Source organism: Falco naumanni, chromosome 5, assembly GCF_017639655.2.
Source record: "Falco naumanni isolate bFalNau1 chromosome 5, bFalNau1.pat, whole genome shotgun sequence".
NCBI classification, from domain to species: domain Eukaryota; kingdom Metazoa; phylum Chordata; class Aves; order Falconiformes; family Falconidae; genus Falco; species Falco naumanni.
In genome coordinates, this window is record NC_054058.1 from 63,764,933 (window position 1) to 63,784,573 (window position 19,641).

General features: G+C 42.2%; 1 long non-coding RNA gene across 7 annotated transcripts in view; it reads left to right on the top strand.

Annotated features, from left to right (window-relative positions):
- LOC121089095 overlaps nucleotides 1-19,641 on the top strand; it is a 124,668-nt gene that overhangs the window by 95,353 nt on the left and 9,674 nt on the right. For 5 of the 7 annotated variants that reach the window (XR_005828132.1, XR_005828128.1, XR_005828127.1 and 2 more), the window contains 2 exons: nucleotides 2,459-2,640; nucleotides 2,845-3,832. The exons of 1 other annotated variant lie outside the window; for it this stretch is intronic. This is a non-coding gene — a long non-coding RNA (uncharacterized LOC121089095). The remainder of the gene's footprint in view (nucleotides 1-2,458; nucleotides 2,641-2,844; nucleotides 3,833-19,641) is intronic. One more of the 7 variants, XR_005828130.1, reaches the window with a different exon arrangement.

A 19,641-nucleotide genomic window follows, 5' to 3' on the forward strand; every position in this document is an offset into this window, starting at 1 on the left:
GACCACAGTTCAGAAAGCTATTATTATTTATTAGATGAAATCTAATTAGAAGATCAAAATTGCCAACAACTTAATTTCAGCAAACAGCATTGAAAAAGTTTGCCTCATGCATTTGAAAATGGTTGTCTCTTGAATTAATTTGGTTGGTTGGTTTTGGTATGGTTGTCGTTTTTTAACCAAAGATAAATCAGACTTGGGCAAGCAGTGAAGCTGAGCCATTCCAGCTACTGCATGGGTTTTATTTTAAGACACGTGATATTTTTTAGACCAAAAAAAGCAGATGCTTTTTACCTGTTGTCTGTCCTTTGGCTGAGTAGGTTTTGATTTTTATGGCAGGAAATATTTGACTGTTTGTACTAATGGGATGCAACACTTGACTTTTATGACTGCAATGCAGGCCTTTTATTAATAAAACTTAATGTGTAACAGGATAATTCCGTTGCAGCTAGTACTATACTGGCTTGATTTCGTACAAAATAAGTTTCTACTTCCTTGAAGGCCTTATATAAGCCTTAACTGGGAACGAATCCAGCATGTTCGATCACAATAAAGGAGCTGCTTCAGAACGGGCTCTTCTTTAGAAATAGTCGTAAACAGGTTTATATATAGGCATTGCATTTATACACAGAACTTGCTGAAGAAATGTTTCCCAAGGACTAGTGGTTCTTATGTATGCCATGGGGACTCTGTTCACACTAATTGGTGAGCAGACCTGTTGTAGTAATTCAAGGCAAGGTTTAAAACACAAGAACATCTCTCAAATCTGTATCTGCTGAAAGGGCTGGGTATTGAATGGCTCTTTGCTGTAAAAAAGGCATTTGATAAAAACGCTCGGAAACTTCGGCTGGCATCCTACATATGCAAATGCAGGTGCCGTACACGTTATATTTGGATTTCAGGGTTTTTCAGATCCATTTCAAGTCTATTGGTAGCAGCCTTATGTGGTTTGATCGCTCGCTTTCATCACCCGTGCCCAATTATTATACATGAGATCCATCAGCCCCCTCTCACCGATAGTGCCTGCAGCTGAGCATCAGCACGTTTGGGAACAATAAAGGGCTGTCATTTGGGAGTTCCTTTTCCTTCCTAATCGGATGGGACTCAAAATTACTCCTTCGCAGAGCTCACCAGTCGGGCTTGTGTCTTGAACAGGTAATGCTTGCATCTGAGCAGCATGAGGATTGGGTTTAGGAAGCTTTGTTGCTGATTTACGTTCAGCATCGTTGGTTGTGTGCTCTGGTAGAGTTTCGGATAGGTACAGGACAAAAACATGGAGAGACTTCTGCCTTTGTAATTGATTTTTAAGGATAATTTGCCATTTTGTTCCTCGCCTCCTTCCTAATGAGCTGAATTGTTAAAATATGTTAATGTAAGGAGACACATGAGAAAGGGTGAAGCAATATACTGACACGTTGAATAATTAGATCATCTCCTGCGCAGGAAAAAAAGTCAAGTATGAAACAGGAACAAGAAGTGCCTCCCTCCCCCACTGTAGAGGCACCAGGTCGGGCTCTTTCTGCATGCAGAAGCAGGTTAGAGAATTAGATCTTTAGTATTGATTAATTTTTGTGAAATTCCTGAAGATTCAAAGTGTTATGTATAGTAACTGTCTTGTATTCGTCTGCTGTTCTGGGGAGAAGTTGGGAGTTGTTTCAGAGGGCTGAATTCGTGAGCTGCGTAATTTGTGATTAAACAAAAAACTGACTGTTGCTGGATTGAATTTGTAAATGCTGTAGCGGTTAAATCAGGTTTTCTCAGCAAAATCCTTGCAAATTTTGTCCTGAATAGGAGTTAGATCAAGGGAATTCCGTAAAGAGGCACAGGACGTTGTGGCTGCCTTTCTCACAGCATTTGGTGTTTCACGAGGCAGTGCTTCGTATTTCTTAAAAGGTTTATTTCTTTGAAATAATAACTGCTTAATAATTGATAAGATCTCAGCCCTGTGTGAACCCATGCCTGTGGGGAGGGCTGTAACAGTACTCCATCTTTACTTACATGAGTAAGCACTCTGGTGTGTTAAGTTCACTTGTTTGATAAACATAACACTTTGCTTTTGTTCTCTTAATCACTTCCTTCGAAGAGTTAACTTCCTAAGCAGCCACAGATTAGTTCTCTCAGTTGTTTTAATTATTTTTCTTGTCACGCACAGTGAAGGTCTAGTGTTTGTGAAATGTCTTCTTTTTTTTTTTTTTATTTCGTCCCCCCTTCCATGGCAGCTTCAGTGATGCTGGCATTGAAAACCCAGCCAAAACGCTGTCTGTCTGCGGTCCTGCCATTTATTTTTTGTTTATATTTTTTTAACTAAGTTTCAGCTTAATGCTACAGAATGTAATACTTTTCCTTCAGGGTGATTTGAGTGCTCCAGAATTTTGTATTGCTCTGAGGGGTACGCGAGAGGCTGTAGCAGTGGGCTTCCACGTGCTCGCTGCTGAGTAATTTCCTTTTGTATTGCTGACAGGTGACTCAAAGCAGGAGCTAGCAGATGGCTGCGTCGTTAGCTGGTGGCCACAGCCTTACGAGATGAGTTTTGGAATTTCCATCAAAGTCTGGATTAGGCTCAGGATGTGCCAGTGGCACAGAGCACTCCGGGGGAGTGTGGAAGAAGAGGAAATCATTCATAGCGACTCATCTTGTGGTTGGGTGAGTCAGGGGTCTGCTGTTGGTGGTCAGAAAGGCACGTGGCTGACTACACCGTCTTTGTGTGCTCTGCAGGATGCAAACTGTCTCTAAAAATTAATTCTGCCCTTTTGATTTTTGTCCAATGAGTTATTTCCAGAAAGAAGTTACTGTATTTTCTGGAATGAGTATTGTGAAATTTTTTTTTTTTTTTTTTTTTTTTTACAGTGGGCAAGTTTTCATCTGGTGATTTATCAACTAAATATTTTACAGGATCATAGTTAAAAGCTGCTCTTAAAAAAAAAAAAAAAAAAAAACCACACACCCGGTGCAATAGGGAAAGTAAAAGCATCTCAGTTTCCAAATGATGAAGGAATAACCGAAAGAGCTCGTTCTTGGAATAGTAGCTCCATTGGCACTCGTTGGTGATTTCCTGTGCATTTGCTGCAAGAATCACTCTGTGATGTGAGTAGGTGGTACTAAAGGGTTATTATGAAACCAATTTTCAACCAGACGTTTTGAGTCATGGATCGGGAAGAGGGATAGCAGCTTCAGAGCTTTCTCTTTGTTTGAGCCGTGCGCCTGAAATGCACACGCAGGATATTTTGTGCTTGCATGGAATAAGGCAGACTGGGGATAGGTCTGGTATCACGTGAAGTGCTCTTCTTCATGCCACTCCATCTCAGGGATGGGAAACGAGGACGTGGGCTGAGAGCCGGCAGCAGCGTGCAAGGTGCACAAGGAGCAGTTTCCTGACTGTCTTTCAGTTGTAAGTATTTTCTCGTGGTTTTTCCCAGACGTGAGAGACAAAATGGAGTTGCGTCAGGACGGATGTCTGCGCCAAAACGAGGTAGTGGTTTGGAGCAGTTTGGTTCTGTTCTGGAAGCAGATGGGCTGCCACTGGCAAGAGACAGTTGGCTTCTCCATCAGAAAAAAAATGGGGTGTTTAAGGGAATTGGTCTGGCTCCTAAACCGAAGGAATTGTTGACCTACTGACTCAGTTACAAAGCATTAGGGAAGCAGTCTTACTGTGGTTTCTTTTGTTGGTGGCAGATTCAGAAGATGTCTGTGAGCGTTACGGGTATGACTAGCAAAGGAGAGACTGTTCTGGTACCTGCTGCCTGTGGGATTTATTTTGTGCCAGGAAGGAGCTGAGGTGCTGATGGCTGAATAACACCTAAACTTTATTTCTGATGCTTCTCCTGATAATGCATTGGTAAGTTTATGTACTTTTAGTTTTCAATGCTAAGATGGTATCTTGCTAAATGTGATTGAAAGAAAGCTCTTTGAATGTAGCAAGGTGTGTTCATTTTTTCACTGGAGCAGCTTTGTCAGAGAACAGTAGCTGGCCTGCTGCAGTTCAGGAATCTGGACATAAGGGGGGGAATTTAATCAGGTTGACAGAAACAATTTGAAATTACTGTTCCTTCCCACCTTTAACCTACAGACCTCTGCTAACGTTGGTATTAAGCAAAGGGGATGGGCCAGCCCTCCAGCTTTGGGATAGTATCATCCCGGAGTCACTGCTAAGCTGTTGTTCATTCATTGAAATGTAATAGGAGAATAAGGCTTTGGTCATCTTGAATTTCACATGAAAATCAGTTGTCCGTCCCTGGAATTAAATCTAATGATACTTCTCCCAAAATATGCCTAGGATAGAAATTACGTTATTTTTAAGTGGCTCTGTAAATCCTAAGAAAAAAGCTATCAATTAGTGGCTCCTCAAAAGACCCAGATCATTAACATACCATTGGCTAGAAGGAATCATGTTGGCTGACTGAGCTAGGTCTGGATCTTGTGCTTCCTGAATCTGCTCTCAACCCTGCCACTGGTTTTGGGAGGGATTTTTTGGAGAGGGGGGCTGCTTGAACAAGTCATTATTTATGTTGTCGATGAAGTAAGGGTAGTAATATTTAACTTCTCTTCAGTGCTTTACCAGCATTATCACTACATTTTCTGTTTAGAGAGGATGCTGATACGTGATACTGCAGCTCTTGGATTTCCAGAACGTTGTTTTGAATGGTTGGATTATTAGAAGGTGGGGAAGGCAAGATGGTGTTTATTGAGTTTATCATGCTCTGTGGTGGGTCTCCTCCAGACACCTGCTGTATGAAATGCTGGTGCTGCATCCTAACCGTCCGCCACGAAGGGAGGAATTCACTGTTGCTGTACTTGACTGGGTGGGTGACACTGGGACACCTTGCATTCCCAAACCCACTTGAGTCAGCAGTTGTAGTGAGCCACTCGCAGATATTTATTTCCCCCTCTTCTCCAAAACAGCAACAGAGGAGGCAGTCCATACACCACACATCCCTGTGGAGCTGCAAATAAACCCAGCAGTTTTTATTAAAAAAAAAAAGCGGGGGGGGGGGGGGGGGGGGGGGGGGGAGGGGGAAGGAAGGTTTAGCATTGTACTGGATTTCCTTTCCTTAAGTGCTTCCTTTGGATCTTGGGAGAAGAGCTGAAGCGCAGGGTGACTTTCTAGCGAGCAGTCGTACCAAAAGGCGTGGGAGGCAGGGTCAGGGAAGAGTCACTTGGTTGTTATGTGGGTGTGAAAAGCCTATGAAAAGGAAAGGGCGGAGGAAAATACTTGAATTAAACAAATAAAGGAGAATTTTACACAAATTAGATATTCCAGGGTAGATTTTTGCCAAGTATTTTTGTGAATTAACTGCCTATCTTGTGAAAATCATTTATTTAAGTGTAAGCTTATCAAAATGTTCTCAGGAGGGACTTCGTGTTTTGTTGTTTGTTTTTTTTTTTAAAAGCAACAACAAATCAAAAAAGTCATTGTGTCCTTACTTTTTCAGATGAAAAGAAAGGAAGTTGCAAATATTTATAGCTTCTGAATTGTTAACTGTTAAACCTACATTGAAGCGGTGGATCAGATTTCCTTAGGCTTACAGTGGAGCGGTTTCATTTACTAAGAAATTACAAGCAGACCCTGTTTGAGGAGAAGGAGCCTTAGATCTTCAGTTGATCGTTTTGTACCCACCTGTGGGACAGGGAAACGGCTGCTCTTGAAAGTCACCTCTGTTGGGGAGCAGGCCATTAGCACTGATGCGGTGCACGGGGATGTTTCACACCCAAAATAATTGAAAACATTCGTATTTTGAAATGTGTGGGATTTTTTTATATATGTTTGAAGTAGCTCCATCTCCTTGCAGTTTTTAAAATGTCACCTAATACGATTGAGAGAAAATAAAATACATGCGTAGAGAGAACATTTTTCCATGCCTTTTGTGATTGTCTTGACCAAAAATAAAGGCAGTGCATGGAGGAAAAAGGTGTAACAGCACTTTTCTCCCTGAAGCAGAATACTGCATATTACATCCTTTAGTGAAAATCTGGATTTTTGTAAAAAAAAAAAAAAAAAGCACAGACAAAACCCAACCAAAAAAACCCCACCCTATATCATAAATAGTAGCTTTTTAAATACAAGCCATAAATTGTATATCAGGAAAACACTGATACTGTCTGAAATTAGATGCACAGCTGTGTAGTGTGGTGTCTTCTACTAAACCAACACAATGCTCGATGGTTTAGGTCTGTGCAGTGTCTTCACAGCGTTCATTTGTACTGATTGCTGAGGGATTCCCATACAAAAGTTCATAGGCGAGGTGTAGAGAATTTGTTGGCTTTTCCTTAGTGTTTGTTTTGTAAATCTGTCTAGTTAAGTTCTTCGTGGCCCGTAGCTATCCAAATGCAGAGTTTGCAGCTGAAGTTTGCATACAAAATGGTGAGCTCAACATTGGACCTGGAAAAGAGGAGTGCTTCCTTTTCCATTGCTCTGCTAGAATGATAATAGCAATATTTAAGAAAAAATTAATTCCTTGGGCCAAATAAATACGCGAGTTTTCCAGCAACATGAGGTATGACTAGAATCCACTCTCACCTGTGCGTTTTCAGGGTAGAGTTGTGTGCGATGGTCTCTGGTGTCTTAATTCCCTCCCTTGTTTCCCTTCTGTCTGTGGGCAAACTGGGCCACCTCTGGGCAGTGCTGCCATGCTGTGCTGTGACTTTAGGGGTTCATCAGTGCAGTAAATGGAAGCTAGCAGGCATTTGTAACTTCTAATCAAAGTTTGCGCACCTGAATTGCAACTTTACGGACCGAAGCGGCTACCAAAATTCCCCATATGACCTGTTATTACAGGCTCCTGTGAGAGTGTATATGCAGTTTTATTGCCAAAACATGCGGTTGGCAGAAGTGAGTCATAACTCCGAAGATCTCAGCTTTGCTCTTTGATTCACTTTTATCCACCAAAAATAAAAATATTTCCAAGAATACAGGTAGGTATATGCTGTTTTCCTGTTAGGGCAGAGCTCTCACTGGCTTTTAATGGTATTTACATAGCTCATAAGATGTATTTTTCAAGCTTTAGTATAAAAGAAACCATGTATACATTTTATCTAATCTTTAGTGCAGTAGGCATGAGCAGTTCCTGGAGAAGGGACCAGAATGTAGGGCTCTACCCCTTCTTCTGGGAGTCTGTTTCTCGTAGAGTCATTCTTGCCCTCCAGTGCTTTCTCTTTAGGGCTTTGTGAATTTTGCATTCCTCTCAGAGCTGACCCAGCTCCAGTGGGAGGGCAGAAGCAGCCTCAGCCCAAGCTCTGCTTGAAGTCTACTGGTTTGAGGGCTTTGTAGGAGGTAGGTTCTACAGGGGGGGAAGTGCCTAGTTTCCCAGGTGAGCTCGTAACTACTGGGTTACTATTTGAAGGTGACAGTGTTATCTTCTGTGGACATGTTTTTGGATTACTGTGGTTGTTACGTGTTGTCTTGTACTTGGTGTTGTTTTAGTGTGGCCACATTGTACCTGTGATGACCATGCGGCCTTGGGGTGAACCAGCTCAGTTTGCTGATCTAACTGAAAACTAGATCTTTTTCTTCTCCCTTTCTTTTCTTTTGGGAGAATTAGAACTGGTCCAACTCACTGTATAGCTGCACGACTGCTGGTGCTGATGGGGAAGCAGCAGGACTTCAAGGCCAGAGCAGAGAAGGAGATGAGACTGTCCCTTTCAGTGACATCTTCATAAAGTTCAGGTCAGCCTGGTCAGGGAACTGTACCTCCCCTGTCTCTTAATCACTATGGTGCTAAAGCAAGAGCTAACTTAACCTTGCTCTCCAAAACAAGCAATCTGTTAGATTTTAGTCGTCCTGTTTTCCTTTGGCATCTGGATTTCAGGTGTCTATATTTAACTTAAGCATCTGTGTACAATGAGTAGTCAAACGTACTCCTTTAATATTTCCATTTTCTGCTTAGAGTCTAAATAGTTAAGAGTAGGATTCATAATACTGTATGGTGGTAAAGAGAAGTCCATCCCTTCATAAAATTTCCAGTTATCAATGTAAATAAATAGTGTAGAAATAGTATTTATAGAGCCTGATGGGCTCCTGACATTTACTAAATTGGCATTTTTTCAAATAGCATCACAAATTGTTCTCCTGCAACACTTTTCACAACACTGGCCTTTGTCTATAATCTCACAAATTACTCCCCATCCTAATTGGGGTCAAGACAGAATTTCCATTGACCAGGAAAAAAACAGCCAAACACCCCGAAATCCAGCTTCTGCAAAGCAGGTTTCAGGGCAGCGATACTTCAAACAGTTGGCTTCCAGCAAACCCTGCACAGTCCCACGTTGTGAAGGATGATCTTCCTATATGCCTTTCTTTTTTTCTCCTACTCTTCTGCTTTGGAGGTTTTTTTTTTGCTTCTTTTGCATTTTTCTCTTGATCTTCCTGATTTTTAAGCTTACTGTTCCTGTAATCCATTTTTCTCAAAAATATGCTTTAAACATAAAAGGTGTGCTTGTGCCGTACGTCCTTTTGCTCTTTCTGCATGTGCGCTTACCTAATAACTTGAAAATAGCAAACAGAGCATGTGATCTGAGAAACAATCTGGTGTGTTACCCTAAGGGAGGATTTTCTCAGCGCACAAATGGAGTGAATAGTTAAAAATGCTGTATAGTACAGATCCAGCCACACTAACACTAAACTTGTGTGTATGAGTAGTTATTTGCATGCATGAATGTTGACAGAGTTGAACTCTGTATTATCAAATCTGCTGTCAAAAGTTGACCCCAGGCATTTTGCAGGAACGATTATGATTGTCTCTTTAATTACTTAAATTCTGTTTTGCCTGTTCAGGAGAGCTACCCACAACTCTGTAATTACCGCACGCCTGCCGTTCAGATAGGCTTTCTACTGGCAACGTAATGCACAACTTTGAAAGAGAGCGGCGTGGCATCTAGCTACAAGGACCTCCTTTTAATTGAACACTTTGATTATCACACAATAATCAGACGATTGAGTTGCTGCAAATGTTTGCCAGCCCTCTGCTAAGTGCTTCTACGGAATTACAGAATCATAGATGTTAGAGATGGAAAGTGCATTAGATCACCCAGACCGTCGTCTTGCCAGTACATGTTTTCTGCTGCGTGGTTGTTTTTTTTGTTGGGTTGGGGTTTTTTTTGGTTGGGTTTTCCCCCCTCCCCCCCATGGTTTATGGCTAAAGATACTCTAAGAACTTGGCCTTCCACTTTGATCTTGTGGAGTCTTTTCCACAAAGTTTGATTTTTCTTTGCCTGATATTTGGCCTAAATTTTTCCATTTCTTTGTTTTGCCATATTATTTCCAGTCTACATTCTCATCTTTCAGTAATTCTCTCTGTGGTGTTTAACAACCTGTAAATAGGAGCGGAATAGTATTACGTGTGCTCTTGAATATTAGATGTATCACCTGAAGTGCTGCGTGTTCAGTTCTTCAGGATTTGGGAAAATTACACTGATTGAAGATAGGTTTTTAAACTGAACTGCTAAAAGTATGATTTTTCAGATGAGTATTTAATTCCAGTGTAAGAATGGTCTGTTCTGGTGCCACTTGAGAAATTGTTGAAAATTACCTGAAAAGGCCAATTTTACTCAGAAATGGAATGGTTTTTATATGGAAGAGTTATGCCAGTATAACTGAAGTGATTTTTAACTCTGTTGTGGCATTTAAACTGTGGGGAAGCAATGTGTGCAGGCAGGTCTGCAGAGGGCATTACAGGGAAAATGAAAAAAATTACCATTTTCCATTAGTGACAGAAATATTGGAAGTTGTAATGTAGTTGAATCTCTCTTTTTTTTTTTTTTCCTTTCTCTCCAGCTTTCCATTTTCCTGTCTTTTTCTCAAAGTTTCTTCACTTTATAACCATTATTTCCTTTTACAGTTTCACTTGTTTTGGTGGGATTTGGGGGTTGCTTCTTAGTTGTTTCTTTTTCTGGCTTGGTCTTCACTGCCAGAAGCCTCAGGTGCAGGCAGGGTCACCTCAAGTTTTCCCCTGTCTTGCTCACAAGGGGCAGAACAGTATCCCCCCAAAGCAAGCACTTGGTGGCCATGAAGAGGACAAACGGGCATTGTTTTTGCTGACATCCCATGAGAGATGGGCTGGTTGGTGTGAGCTGGTGCATGGCCACGCTGGCCTGAGCCAGTGCCTTTGGAGCTGCCTGCAGTCATGATCCAGTGCCTTTACCCCAGAGTTTCTCTGGCTTCCGAAGCATTACTGCTGGTTTTCCTTTCAGAGCACCCCAAAGGATGTGAGGGTTGTGGTACAAGCCTCCAAATACAGATTTTCTTAGTAGAGTGGGGCGAGGGTGTGCATTGCATGCCCACTGGAGCTTCTGGAAGCTGACACAGGCAGGGCCAGCACCGTGCAGTCCTCATCCCCGCTCCATCCACACTGTGTTGGAAAAAAGCATTTGACTCATTCAGAAGGGATCTCACGAGTGGTTTAGCATTGGTGTAGTGTGGAGAGCTTGACCTCATGTAGCCTCGCAGACCTTGGGGGCTTGGGGCGGTAAGCAGTCTTCCTTCAAGCCACCAGGAATTGTGATGCAGGGTAGGGATGCTGATGGAGAGATGCGAGAATGGGTGTATCATAGGAGGTAAAATTACTATTAGTGAGTGGATTGAAGGTGTTTGAGGATCAGGTTGTGTAACTGAACGGGGAGATGAATGAAAAACATGTAAATGGGTGGGTTATTGAGTGAGTAAGAGAAAATGTGAGTGGGCGGGTAATTAGACTGGCAAGTGAGAGAGGAGGTAGGAGTGCGTGAGTAGATGGGTAGGTATGTAGTGAAAAAGTCAGAACAGTGTTAAGGGACGACTGTGATGATACCTGAAAGACTGGTAACAGCCACCCTTCTTGAGACACGCAGAGAGGACCGACTGCCAGCGCTGTTACCATGGGGCGTGCAGGTGAGCAGGCAGACCCTCGAGACCTCCGTTGCTTCCCGTTGATCTGCGTCCAGCTCGTTTGGATGGCACAACATTTACTCTGCCTGAACCTCACTACGTCTGTGCGTGCAGTAGCCATAATCTTCACTCTGGTTGCATTTTACTGGTGTTCCTGCAGAAATATGTAAGACCTTAATTATTATTTGTGGAGGGTTTGGGCTCTAACAAAGTCGCAGAGAAAGCGGGTGAAGCATAACAGAGACTTTCAAGTCTGTCCTGGAGCACTGCAGTTTGCAGCGGGTATTCCCAAGAGCTGAAATGACCCAAGAGCTGCACATGGGAAGGAGCTACCTGACAAGTAAAAGGTACAAAGATGAGGGATATGCTGGAATTACAAATGCGCAACACATCAGCATAAAGGCATCTCCCAAATGTGAACATCCTTTCATTTTAATGAATTGAGATAGGAAGGTAAAGTAACTTTAAATCATTATCAAACCTTGACTGACGGGGTTTTTATTAGATTCTTACTGTAAGTGCTGTAAGGCTGGATATAGTTCACCATGACTAATACGTAACTGTTTTTAATTTCCTATGGCAGAGTTACAACCCTACCTATGACCTCTCTGTATTCAGGTACAGTCAGGCTATTGTTAAGGTAATGGCTCTACTGGACGGTTCAGTTATATTAAGTTGTGCGCGGTGCATTTTCAATATTTATTGTAATAGAGCAAGTCCTTTTGAAGCCCAAATAGAGGTGAATGACTACTGCAGGAAGTCACGGGCTTAATCTTAGCTGCCAAAAAGGTGTGTATTTACTGAGGAATAACTTAAGAAGTGGTGTTGTACTGAAAAATGTTACTAGAGATCAGTCCCTGCAGGTTTTCATCCAGTAACTAGGTAAGAGTGAGAGTTTTCCCTTGCTGGACCTACTTCGTGATGAAAACTATGTTGCTTTGTCTGCACATGGATTTGACAGCAGGATGAAGATCTGTTACACGGAGCAGCCCGCTGTGAGGATGTCCTGGTTTTAGCTAGGATAGAGTTAATTTTCTTTTTTAACCCCATGCTTGCCATGGCGTTGTACATGGATTGGGTTTGGGGCAGGTTGTGCCGCTCAGGGTGGCTGCATCCACATTGTGCTGTGGAAGCCGTTCTGGGAAAGAGATGCCAGCCCGCTGTTATGGCATGTTTAGTAACTCCTACCAGCTCTGTGGTGTTCGCTGTGCTTTTTACTGCCAGGCTGAAGTCTGTAATGCTGGCTTACACAGGTGTCTGGAAAATCTGTCAGGGTATTTGGTAACTTACAAAAGTATCCTGAAGCGGTGAGTGAAATCTCTCCCATCTTGAACATGGTCACCTGTCACAAACTAGATGTCCTATAAAGCTTGGGACTGTAGCTGAGCCAGCTCCTACAGGAGTCGGTGTTTACTGATTTATTTTTTTTTTATCTGAGTCCAATCCAGAAATCATTTGCTGTACTTAAGCAGATGTTTCTTACCGTTAAAACAGAGCAAATATCTTGCTGATGTTCAAATGCTGTAGTAAGTGTGAAGTAAGATACAGAAGAGCGTGTGGGTATGTGTGTGGGTATGTTTAATACAAGCCTGTTGGGTTGTAGATCTGTCAAAGCCCCAAATTTGCATTCCTTACATAAGCAGAAATCCTGGTAGTGTTTACACGTGCTTTGTCTGTGCTTTAGGAACTGCAGGAATTGAATTGCTGTGTCAAAAACACTGCTCTTAGTTGCCATCTGTGGGATTGCACAGACACTGTTAAAATATTTACAATTCCAATCCTAACTAGAAGTTTGTTTGCTGTTACGCTTGATATTGAAACTTATCACAACAATCATAAGAGCAGCATGTGACCGCGATGGAAGTGTGGACAGTTGTAAGATTCTGAGAATACACTGGAATGAAAACCTTGGAAGTTTCCCTTCTGTTTAATTAATTGTTTGGGGTTTTTCAGTGACAAGGTTACAAAGCATTTGTAATGAGCATGCTTCATCTTTTGCCATTTTTTTCCACATGGGTGTGTGCTTCCTTTTCATTATGTTGTTTTTCTTTCCCTTTTTTTTTTTTTTTTTAAACACAGCCACTCCTTTCATTTTAAGATTAAGAAATTAGCAGCTTGCGGAGCAGAAAAAAAAAAAGTTTCATCAACATTGCAGTTCTGATCCTTCTAAGCCTTTATTACCTGTAGGGGCAGGTGCAGGAAGCTACTACAGGAGAGAAGGTTTACTAACTTTTTCAAGGCTTGGGCTTGCGCAGAGGAGCGGTATATTTTAGATGCTACGGAGAAAGTTCAGAGCAACACGGTCAAAAGGTGCATTGCTTAGAACTATATCCCTTTTGCTTGGCTTATTTCACTTCAGTTCTGTACCATAGAGTTCTGAGCCCTTCAGCTAGTGTTTTAAACACAAAATTGAAATAGGCTGTCTGAAGTCTATACCTATTATCTTACTTGTTTCCTGCTGTTGTAAAATAGATTTTCTTTCTCAAGATAGTATCTTCCAAGACTTTCACTACCTGGAGTTTTTTTCTCTTTGTTTCTTTGCTCAAGAGAAAGTGAAGGGAACCACTTGCTTGATCTGGGTAGAAAAGAAAGCAATGAATGCCCTTAGCTGTACCGACTGGGTAACGCTGAGATAGCGTCTGTAGGGTAACAACCAGGCAGCTTAAAGAAGAAGTAAGATATTTCTTTCTTTATTTGTTTGTTTATTTTAGCGTGCTGAAACAGTTTAAAACACTGAAATGGGGGTAGGGCAAGGAAGGTGGTAAAAAATACATCACCCATCCCTTGTGATTCTGTGGTTTTGTCTGAATCTTCCCTCCACATCAGCTGTGTGTTTCAGTTGTGATCAGTGCCCTAAGATTGTAGCTGCATGCAAGATGTCTCATTTGCCTAATATTAAAAATATGTGTGTGTAATGACATTTTTGTAATGCTTCCTATCTGGAAAATACGTCACACACCTTTTGTAGTAAGATTCATGGCACCCTCTTAAGATATTCCTGTGTTTTATGGATGGAGTCTCCTATGCATGGGAGCTACTGTACAGTTCTGGCCTGAAAAATAGTTCAAAACAACATATTATTTATTGCCAGGAATAAGTTTTTGCTATTAGTCTGTCTTGCTCAGTCTAGTAGAACCAATCGATTTTTGAGAGAGTAATTCGTCTGCTTAAAAACGTAACGGTTCATTTAGTAGAAGAAATGCTAACCACCTAACACATAGTAAGGGATCTGAAGACCACCTTCATCCAGTCATTCAGGAGTTGCCTTGGAAGCGTTAAGGTTTTAGTCTGAAATTGTATGTGCAGACCAAATCATAGCCATATCATAGGGTGGGAATTCACGTCAAACATGGTCTCAAAATGGTATGTCCATTAGAAGTTATGTACAAGTAATTGTCAGACTGCCACTTGTATTAGCAAGGCTACATTCTTTCTTGAATGAAGGTAATAAAATTGTGTCGAAGAAGGGGATAACTGCCATGTGAAATAAGCAGAGTTAACCTTTTCATCCTCAAAATTTGTAACAGAGGTATTGCTGCAAAGGCAGTATTAAAAAAAAATGGAGGAAAAGAGCAGCTTTCTCTGTTAGCATGACTGTGGAAAAGGGACAGTGAATTTCTGGTTTTACAGTATGTAGGAAAGCCAGCTTCTGAGCTGTTGATGTACTTCAGATAAATTTGTTTAAACCGCTTATATTTGTGGATACATACTGATAAATAAATTTCCAGTTTAAGTGTAGAACCATCCTTTAAAAAACCAGATTTTCAAAGTGCCAGGCAGCAGACAGCACCTAATTCCAGCTGGTTGGTGACACCTTCTGGATGCTGAGCACTTGGAAAATTTCACCTGTCATTTGGGTAATTGATGAAAAGTTGAGTTTTTCCCAGAGCCTGGCATCATCCACAGTCAGTGGCGTAGCAGTAGGAGAAAAAGATCCAAATCTGCTGTCTCCCAGGCTTGTTCTCTGAGCTGTTATAAAAATGTTTGCTACTCAGATTGCTTTTAAAACACGATGATGCAAATTTGAACACTCTGCAAATTTGACCTGTATTTATATCTGCATGTTTGGAAGAAACCCATAAAATTATTTCCATATTGTTTTCAATATATTTCCAGTTTATTATTCTGAGAAAATTTGATGCATCTGCAGTGTGCATGATCTGGCTTTCTGAAATGCAGATGCACAGCCTTGCATATCTAGTCAAATCAGTGTAGCAACTGCTTTTACAAACTACGTGACAATGTACAGCCTCCTATCTGAGAACCAGATCAGACTAAAATTGGGACTCAGTCCAAAAAATAAAATACTGCAATCAGTCTACTTACTGTGTCAGCATTCAGATTTGTTGCTGTTATATACACTGCAGGGAAAGGAAGTGGAAAATACACGCTAGCATCCAGAAACAGATTCCTGAGTCATGGAGGATGGCTGAGATGGGTGTTAATAGGAGCTGCTTAAAGGTTCCCGGTTTTGCACACACCGTATGGGCTAACAGATGTTAAAAACTATGTTCTAAGCCTCTGTGACACTAAGGAAGTCACTGCGTGACACTACAGATGCCATGTGACTTCCCTGTTTACACTCAGCCCAGCTGTAAACATCTATGAAATAGCAGCGATGGAATGATCTGCTTTTGTGTCACAACATCCTTGGTCTGTGGTTCTCGGCCTTTAGAGCTGCCCGTTGGCACCGGTGGGGGTTTGCGGAGTTCAGTGCCCTGGAAAGCTGTACTCTGAAAGCCGGTGTGTTCGGACTGGGTTGACCTCTTGTTTCAGACCGTATGTTTCCTTCCCTTCGCCTGTCCCGCTGCTATTCTCGGCTGCTGGCTGGCACCTCTCATCTGTTGGGGACATGGTGGGCCAGTGGGCATCCTGCTGCTGCACCTACCCTGCTTCATGACTCACCCCTCCAGTCCTGCATGCATGCCACTTAACCCTCTCATTTCCAGGTCCCTAGACTTCTGTCCTAAAATTTGCTCAGTCTGTGCTACTGGGAGAGGAGGACCCGTGCTCCTGTGTGATGCTTCTCAGATCACTGTAGGCAGCACTCAAGTGCATAGCGTGCACTGCGCAGCAGCAGGGTCACTTTGGGGTTATAACAGTAAATCTTCTAAAAGTAATCACACTTTAGAAGTGATTTAAGTGCTCAGGTTTCTGGGTGAAAGCCAATTGTCAAGGTTTAATCTGCACCCTAAAGCTCTGCTGGTAAATCTGATCTGGCAGTTCTGCCTATGTATGGGTAGAGAACCACTATTAAAATATCTTTCCTGTTACAGAACAGTGGGACCTTTAATCTCCACAACAAAAATAAAAACTTTCTAAAGGTTTTTTAAAATTATTATTACACTGTAATGTGCAGCAGAATACATGGGTGGGATTTGGCTCTGATACAAAGACCAGACAGCATAACCTATGTGCACGTACGTGTCTGCAGGGGCACGAGGGTAGGATTCAGTTGCCTGCATGTTGGTGCCTTGGAGACGCCTTCGGTTACATAGGCCATACCCATAGGGGTGGCAGGTACAACACTAGTTTTATAGGAGTTTTATGTGGGCCAGCAGGATGCTGTACGTCACCTCAAATGACAGGAGGCATAGGTGTTGTGTTTAGGCAACGAAATCTTTGCATATGTGTCCTAAGCTCCTGTTGTAATCACTGGAGATGCAGTTTGTTGCTGACACCTAGAGATTCTGCTTGCCCAGTGGCAGACATTTATATTTGGTGGGCTGAAGTGCTCTCCAAATACTACTGGATCTCTAGTGATTAGACCATTGTGGGTTTTTAGTTCTTATGATGCGTAAAATCAAACAAATATGAATAATAAATAGTGTGTGAAATACAGGCTAGTTCACATTTTTGCAGTGAACTTCGCAGAATTTGTAATAGTAAATTGGATGCAAAGAAACTTAGTATTTTTTTTATGCAGCTGGACCCCCGTGCAGAAGAAAATCGTTAGACCCAAAGACAGTAACTTTTCATGAGTGTGATTAGAGCTTATTGCTTACACTTCCTGTAAAGTTTCAGTGTCGTGAGCACATTTATTTATCCATTAAGCATATTTTTTTTTGTAAATAAGAATTTTTGTTATGTTTTGCCATGGCTGACTAGTACATAGTGAGTTACTCTTTTAGGGAAGAAGGCGACAATATGTATTTTGTGCCAAAATACTGCAGCACCTAAGAAAATAGGGTTTCTGTTCTTAATTGCCGGTTTCTTTCTGTCTTTTATCCTATCTTGGTTTAAAGAAAAAATAATAATCAACAAGCTCATTGTGATGCTCTTGATTAGGCTTCAACAGAGATAATGAAAGTATAGTGTCCCTTTGTGAAAGGAGTTTTTAATTATTGTTAGTTGTACTTGCTAGCTTCATTTCTGAAGGGAAACGGAGGTGACCTCATCCTGAAAGTTGTCAGTCTCATGCTAGTGTCATTCACTGCCTGGAAAAGAGGTTGTTTTTTTGTTTCTTGTTGCTTTTTTTTTAATGAGGAGCTATCAGCAGGCCTGATGGGCCCTGCAGTTTGGGAAATGCTGTCCAGACTCTGTTTCAGAGGCGTGCTTGTTTCTGAAATGTTAACGCTACAGAGCTGAGTTGTATCTTAGGAGCAGGGGACTGGCAAGAGTCTCAGACCCGTCATCTGTCCGTTCCAGTAAGGTCTCTAACAGCAGCCAGTACTAACGACTTTGGAGACTGGTGATGGAGTCCTCGTAGGGGACAATTGCTGAAGGTTTGAGGGCTTATTCCTGCTCTTTCATACTAACTAATAATCTTGGAGTAAATCTAAGACTTTATTTCGTAACCCTTCGCTTGGCTCTGGCATATTCTTGAGGTCCACACTTCATCTGCGCTCAGATGCAAAGAGAGGATTCCCTCACCCTTCGGCTGCAAACCATGCAGGGCAGCGGTGGCGTTACGTGTCCTTGTGCGGATGCCAATGAATTGGGACCGGTCAGTATTCCCTTGTGACCATAATGTGAATGCCTAAATATTTATAATTGGTTTAGTTCATTTAACCTCTCCGTATGTTAGGAGAAGGATGAATTAGAGTAGGTTTTTTGTCTCTCGTCACTATTCTGTATTTCTTAAGCTGTTGCCTTGTTTCATCTCAAATGAACCTGCTCTAAAATATCCTGAACTTCAAATTCCATTTTAGTTCATCCAGTGCCATCTGCCACAGTGTCTGCTACGTATTTCAGTCCTGACGAAAATCCACGTTTCTCCTCCATACGTCCGCACTCTTTTGTAAGGATGATGAGACAAGCTAAGCTGGCAAGTTGTTCCCACCTTTGTTACCAATTATACAGCAATGTAAAGAGGCAAATTCTAACAACTTGTGTCCTTAGAGGCATTTGGATACCTAACTTGCAGTGAAATTGTTAGCAGTAAGGCTCTTGAACATCCTTGAGGCTCTGGGATGGGGTCTGTGCTCAGCTTTTGCTCAAGCAGCCTCTGGCTGACTTCTAATCGTGCTACGTTTTTGTCGGTCTCAGATGTGTATTTAAAGCTGCTGATTCTTCCTCAGCATCAAAACCATTGATTGGGAGACAGCCAGCCAGCAGGGTGCCAGCCCTCCCCTCTACAAGGGAATAAGCATTCAGCTGTTTTGTTTTCTAGCCCTGGCCTGGAGATACCGGGAAGGTCAGTGAGCTTGGTACGTTTTATGGGTGTCCTCACCACTTCGCCAGACAGATTGGGAACCATGGGCTGGAGCTCCCAGATCGTCTCATTCTGTTGCTTTCTGCTGCTCATTACAAGACAGAATTAAAATCTCAGTGGTGTGAGAGGTTAGGACTGTCTGAAATGGTTTTCATTCTGTAGCCCCCAGATGTTTAGGCAAAAGGAGTGTAAGTTTTCCTGAAGTAAGCCACATTTTCCAGTAAAAACACTGAACTTTGTCACCTTACAGTGACTTCGTTCAGTCCTTCCTTTGCTGCCTGTAATGTGGGGATTACGCGTGTACCTTAAAAGAATTGTTCTGAAAACTGTGGTAGTTTGTTAGCATTTCTGCAAGCTTACCAAAATATATGTTAAATACAAGTATTCTGAAACCTGTTCATCTCCCAGGGTTGAATTTGGTGTCTTCTGCTTTGTTGGCTTTTTTTCCTTCTGTTTTTCAAAACGTGGGACTGTTCTCATTTTTTCTGTTTACATTCTTCAAACCTGAGCTACTGCACAAAGATACTGTGCATGCTGGAGGTGGGTACAGAAAGACACTCATAGGGTGTAGTTTCTGAAATGCTGGGTACCGTGTTGGGTAGGAAGGTATGTCTGGATCAGTGCTGAGTACAAGCTGCTTCATCCTGGACAGAAACGCAGGAGACTCAGTCTTGTCTTTCATTTTCACAAACTACCGTAGAAATTGTGGCCTTTCAAAGTATTCCTTGAATCATTGGACTATGTAGTTTGACTGCCAGATTTCAAAATAGGACGAAGAACCTGTTACCTGCCATCGTCAAAGGCACTCCAGAAACACAGCTACCCCCCCTCTGTTCAGGAGAGGTGCAGAGTGGTTTCTTACCGCAAGCCTGCCCCACGGCAAACATAAAGCAAAGCTGTGTTCCAGGTTCGGGCTGAGTACCGTTTCCCTATGGAGGACCATTTTTCAAGCGCAGGAGGAACAGCAATCGTGGCTGCTGTGGCAGGAGATGCAGAAGCCCTGCCGTGGGAGAGCAGGGTTTGTTCTCTCGTCTTTCACATCTCTACGGCTCCCCGCACTGCACCACCCTGCTTGTCAGCTGTGGGCATGGAGAGCGTTTGGCATGAAGACAAGAGACGTACCGAGGGCTGCCAG